At 32.4% G+C, this 6,316-nt stretch overlaps 1 long non-coding RNA gene across 1 annotated transcript; it reads left to right on the top strand.

The window, feature by feature from the left end:
* Window positions 1-810: 810 nt before the first annotated feature.
* Window positions 811-3,261, top strand: LOC111898406 (uncharacterized). The gene is made up of 3 exons (XR_002852564.3): window positions 811-1,091; window positions 2,033-2,096; window positions 2,899-3,261. It is a non-coding gene; the product is annotated as an uncharacterized LOC111898406 (long non-coding RNA).
* Window positions 3,262-6,316: the final 3,055 nt, after the last annotated feature.

The raw sequence follows: 6,316 nt of genomic DNA, 5'->3' as shown, positions 1-6,316 counted from the left end.
AATAGATATAATAGTAAATATGTCATCATTTTAGAAGTTATATGAGTTTTATATGCTTATGGTGTAATGGATTAAGTTCAAGGGCAAAAGTGGAAGAGAATATAAAATTGTAATTTCATATAAAAGTGATAAAATGCCAACTTTGAGACCATAAAAGCTAACCTTAGAGGAACGGTAAAGAAAAATGGTATAAAGGTAACTTGTAGTAGAATTCAAAATGAAGAAATAGAAAAAGCAATCAACTTAAAAGAAGTTTATATGAGAAATCTACAAGGTTGCAAAGTTGTACAAAAAGTTAATGAAAAGCTGTTTTGGAAATTTGACAGCTGCAAGGTGCCAACTTTGGAGCTTAATAAGTTGAAATCTATAGCAAATTAGAAATAACATTGTTCTGGAAAGTTGTAGTATGTAAAGCAAAGACTACACAGCAAAACGAATCGGACAGAATAGGTTTGTAATGAATGAGATATGGTCGCTTGAAGTTGGTTGTTCAAACATATGAAATGCTGAAACATTCATTGACCACCATGTTTAGGGCTGAATAACCTCAGATATGGACAAATTCAGATGAAACAAATAACATGGAACTTTTAGTACTCCTAACAGGCTTTCCAAAGATATAAAGTTTGTCCAAATCAGAGTTCGTATGGCCGAGTTACGAGGCTGTAAAGGTAAGAAAAAAATCGTAAATTTTGATGAAATTATCCAAGTCAAGGAAGTAAGGGTAATCTGGTCTTTTGCACACTAACCAGGTTTGATATGTTCTACCTGATGCAAGAAATAAAAGAAGCAGGTTTGCGTTGTCTTTGTATGCTCAACCCAAAAACAAGACGCACACACATTGATTGTGTGTGCTTGTACATGAATCTATTCGGAGAAACAAGACGAGAAAGGGAAACAGTTGGAAGAAAGGGGAAGGAAGCGCTGGTGTGTTGTTTCTGTTCTTTTCGAATGGAACATCGAAGATGGTGACCATGTCGACCAGACCAGTGGCCGACAGAATCAATGGAGGTGGGTGGTGGGGCTACAATGATCGATTAAGCATAAAACAACCCTAATGATTTCAATTTCAGCAACTTCTTCATATTAAGGTATAATCCATGGAACCCTAAGTACTTTCTTTAGATAGTATTTGAAATAATGTCATACATGTTGAAATTTATGACACCTTATAGAAACGCATCCTAGTTTGAGTTCAAGAACTTAAATACATGAATCAATTCCATTTTGTTGAGGTTGAAGATGATGAATAGTGACAGTTGACTTTTTATATTTTGGTCAAACCTTGACTTTGAGTAAAATAGCAACTAATGAAAATTATATGCATGATTAGAAGCTTGAAATTTAAAGCAAAAACAAAAATATGTTGCTATGAACTTCATGAACTTGACAACTTGTCATTTTTAGAGGCTTTGTTGAAAATAGATTGTTAAAATGAGTATATAGTGAATGATTCAAAGAGGTTTGACAACCTAGGTATTTGTTTATTATCAAAACAAGTTTGGTATGAAATATTCATGAAATTTCATTCTAGAACCTAAATAAAACACATTTACGCAAGTAGGATGCCTAAATGAGAAAAATGTCGAAAAGGGGTCGAAGTGAAAAATAGCTAAAAATACCCCCATGAAGCTTTATGAATGTTTTGAATAGTCTTGGCATATTATTTAGCTATATGACATTGTGTTAAACACATGGATGCATAAAATTTGAGTAAATCATCAAAAGTGGGACAAAAGGGTAAAAATGTCAAAAATGACTGTTATGACGTTATAAAGCATGCTTACTGCAGAAATGGATGTGGATTATTATTAGAAGGACTAGATTAATACGATCATTGATTAACTATGAGTTTTGAAGCAAACGGTAATTTAAAGTAAGCCTGCAAAAATAAAGTAAGTTGCTAATTGTGAGAAATATGAAGTAGATGGGTTATGAAATGGATTCTTAGGTAATGAAATACCTAGTAAACGATATGAAATGATTATGGAACATTGTATTCATAATAAATGTAATTGTTGGAATAAAATAGGTGTGATACAATGTTAAATAGCATGGAAAGTGGATTGAGATTTGATGCTACCTAATCTCCCCAGGTGAGTACGTGTTGACATTTTCCCACTTTGGGGTACATAGCAAAATGATTTTATGATAATGAAATGCAATGATCTGATATATATATGAAATTTTTTGAAAAGAAAGTATCAAATGTTTTTGGAAATGGTATTTTAAAGAGTGCCTTAAAGGCAAGAATGTTTTTGAAAGAAAAGAATATTTTGGAAGATCAAATATTTTGAGAATATGTTTGAAATGTTTTGAAATATAGATGCTTTACTTTTGAAATGATTTTATGATACTAATGTATGAAATGTGTAAAGTATGGAAACAAATGTAAAGGAATGGAAAGTAATGAAAAGAATTGGAAAGTAATGAAATGAAAATTGTCCGGGCCATGATACCTCGTAAGAGGCACTAGAGGAATCTATCGGGGTGGTGCCTCCCCTTCACAAGATAGGTGTCCTAATGGAAATTATGCCTTGGTGGATTGATTTGTTCTTTCCACTTTGGTCTAGACTGGGGAGTGGTTCCTTTATTGGACGTAGACCTTAAGTATAAAAATGGCAACGGTTCAATATCGGAATTAGCCCTTAATGATAAAAGAAAATGAAACATTGAAATATGGCTTTTGAAATGAAATGAAAGGAAATTAAATGATAAGATATGAAATGATATTTATGACTTGTATGAAATGAGTTTTCCTTGAAGAAGCTTATAAATTATGTTTTGCAAAGATGAGATGTTTTTGTTAAAAATGTGATAAATGTTTTGGGTCATAAACTCACGTAGCTCACGAGACATTATTGTCTTATGTATCTCTTTTAATGTCATGTATCTCAGGTTACCATTAAGGAGAGAGGATGATAGATGGAAGTTAGAAGTCAAGTTATAGAGAATGGAGTGGAACTTGATAAGTTCCTTATTATTTTATATTGATGTAATTCTTATTTACTTGCTATGGATTTATTGATGCTTAATGGTAACACCCAATGTTTTAATTTATAAAGGTTTTTGTGGGACCGATTTTTGTTAAATGTGGGTTAATACCCGAATGTATTTAAAACCATAGCATTTTAAAGTTTAAAAATTTTTGGGTGTTACAAACCTCCCATACATGGGATTTTCGGCCATGTCTCAAAAAGAAGAGAAAAATGTTGTCTTCTAGTTTTTTCAACAAAATAAGACCAACTAACGTGTTAATTCACGGTTAGCCCAAGTGTCCAAAACATTTGTACATGACTTATTAATCATACTATATAATATAATAACTAGTTTGTTATTTCTTTTATTATTATTTTCTCAACAAAATAATTTTTTTCCATTCAAATACAAGAATTGAATTTACTTATTGGTAATCAAATAATTAATAAATATTCATAATTACCAATCTGATTAAGTTATGACCATATATGATCATATGTCATTAGTGATGTCACTCAATATTGATTATTGAGCATTGTTAGGCGTGTCAAACCCAACAAATAAAGGGTACTAATGACTCCTTAAACACTACTACTTTGTACTAGAAATGTAATACAAGGTAAGTAGGGTCGATCCACAGAGACACGGAACAAATGTTTATACCTTTTTACGAAAGGTACAATAATGGTCACATAAATGGGGGGTTGGTATGCAATGATTTAAACAAAAGAATAAAGCAATAAATAAATGATCAATTAAATGAAACAAATTCAGGATTTGTGAGAACTCCAACTCTATGCAAGACAAATTAGCAATGTGATTCCATGGATGACAAGATATTTGTTTAATTCTATCTAAGTTGGTACTTGAAAGTGTTAACAAGCACTAACACTTCCCATTCACCACAATAATTAACCAAAACAAGCTCTTTGATTAATCCTAAACTTACTAACCTAATCTAAACAAGCTCTTAGAATTAGATTGGAAGATTGCATGAAGCTTTATGTGAATGTTCCCAACAACACCCAATACTCCTCATAAGCTCGGGAGTGTAAAAGTGTATGTGAATAAGATTTACACTAAATCCATTCAATGGAAATCAATTTAGTGTTTGTTACTTAGTTCAATTCACAAAACAATTACGGATTTTGCAATTTGATAACTTGAATGACCTAACCCTAATTCAAATGGCCAATAAGAATCACAATTAGAATCAAACATTCAATTGAAACAAAATCAAATTCACTAGGTAGGAATTAGAAGCAAACATCAAATCACATGATTGAAATCATAAATAAAAAGTCAAGACATAAAGTTGGAGAATTTAGGGTTCTAGCCACTCATGGCTAGAACAAGATCACAAATCTAGAAAATGAAATTAAAGTTCTTACAAAATGAAATCAAATGTTCCCAAGTGTTAATCAACTTCAAAATCCTCAAGAAATTCGCATTCTCTACTCCAAAAGTCGACCACCTCAAGAAAAAATTGGTTCCCCCCTTTAAGAATGGTGAAAAACTGCTTTAAAACCCACATTTACGTTTACACGGCCCGTGTAAATTAACACTGTTATTTACACGGCCCGCGTAAACGCAAAAGTATACTGCGCAGAAATCTACGTTTACACGGCCCGCGTAAATGCAAGGCTTGCATTTACACGGCCGTGTAAATCTTTGTAAAGCCAAAATGTTCATTTCTTTGATATCTTGCTCCTCGGTGCTCCGCAAGTCCTGAAATTTTGTCCGCAACTTTTATTTACCTTCTCCAACAATATCCTACCTCCAAAAGTCCCTGAAATATCACAAAAGTATTTGAATGAAATTGCCTCATGAAAAATCCCGAAAAACATGCAAAATGCATGAGTTTAAGCCTATATGCAATGTACTTTTATAAAATAAAGCTACAAAATGGGTACATGAAATGCACCTAACAAATCTCCCCAAGTTTAAACCTTTCTTGTCCTCAAGAAAGAACAAGAAGATTTAAACTGGAGAAAATAAAATAGAATAGAAGAAAAGAAAATTAAAGTTAAAACTATTTGAAACTTAATGCATGAAATCAAAACAAACATGAAAAGATCCAACCCAATTACCCTGTTTTGTACCATAGTTGAGAATGTACCTGTCATGCCTTGAGTTAACTTGGCTTTAATCTCAAAATATTATATGATAATAGAGACAAGACTTTAGCCACTCCATAGTACAACTCAACTGAATCAAAGATCACAACACTTATTCCTTTTCGATATCATCAAGTCAATTCTTGGAACAAATTATGGTCTTACTCTCGTGAAATTATATGTGACAAAACATGCTCAACCATCTTTGCTTCATAAAATATAACAATGTCCGATTCCAGCTATTTGTTGGTTAACAACAATCTTTTTCTGAAAAATATTTTCTAAAAATTCCCTAATATTTATCCAGATTGGTTACAAACTTCAAACCACTTACACCAGTCGAAGTAATTAACATTCAGTCCCATGTCATAAATTCAAATCCAAGTCCAAGGGAATCTTTTGACAGCCAAGTATTTTTCCTAAACACTATATCTAATTAAACTATAAATATAACTATATACAAACTTCCTAATTACATTTTTTTTTTTTTACAAATAAAGCTCATGGCTTTCTTTGAAATCCGTGTAACGGGCTTCCAACCAACACATCCAAATCAAATGACCTTAGTGTGCTAGATTTGAAGAGATCCCTCGGGTTTACTTGCCCGAACCTCAAAGGCCACAGATTAGCTTTATTTGCTATTATTAAGTTCATGACTTTCTATGGAATCCGTGTAGCGAACTTTCGACCCAATCTATCCCAAACAATTTAGCTTTAGGTGATTAGGTGTAGAACACCCTTCAGAGTTTACTTGTTCGAATCCCAAAGGTCACAGATTGACTTAATAATAGTTTTTTTTTTTACATAAGATCTATTATTATTATTATTATTTAAATACAAATAACTAAGTTAACACATAACACTTGATTTATTTATTTATTTGGCCGATTTCTTTATATTTTCGTCCTTGACTTTTCTGTTATGGGACATCTCACGGTCTATTACCGTGAGGGACTTCTAGACATTTTTCGGGGGACTAAATGTTAACATGCAAAAACCCGTAAGTATAGTTGAAAGCTATGTCCTCAAGCAGGGTATATAAAAGGGAATAAGTAGAAAGGACTTTTAAGAGCGCTGGAAGGCGGGACATTGAGATTTTGCATTCTTTTTATGAACTTTTGAATTTGGCATTTTAAGTTCAATTGAGCATTACTACTCATAAGACCGGTCATATGTCCCAAAGAATCGACTCATACCTGCTGTTATGCTCCAGTGTTGAC

Source organism: Lactuca sativa, chromosome 1 (assembly GCF_002870075.4).
Source record: "Lactuca sativa cultivar Salinas chromosome 1, Lsat_Salinas_v11, whole genome shotgun sequence".
Classification (NCBI taxonomy): Eukaryota; Viridiplantae; Streptophyta; class Magnoliopsida; order Asterales; family Asteraceae; genus Lactuca; species Lactuca sativa.
The sequence above is the reverse complement of the archived record's forward strand: the minus strand, read 5'-3'. Positions and strand labels throughout refer to the sequence as shown.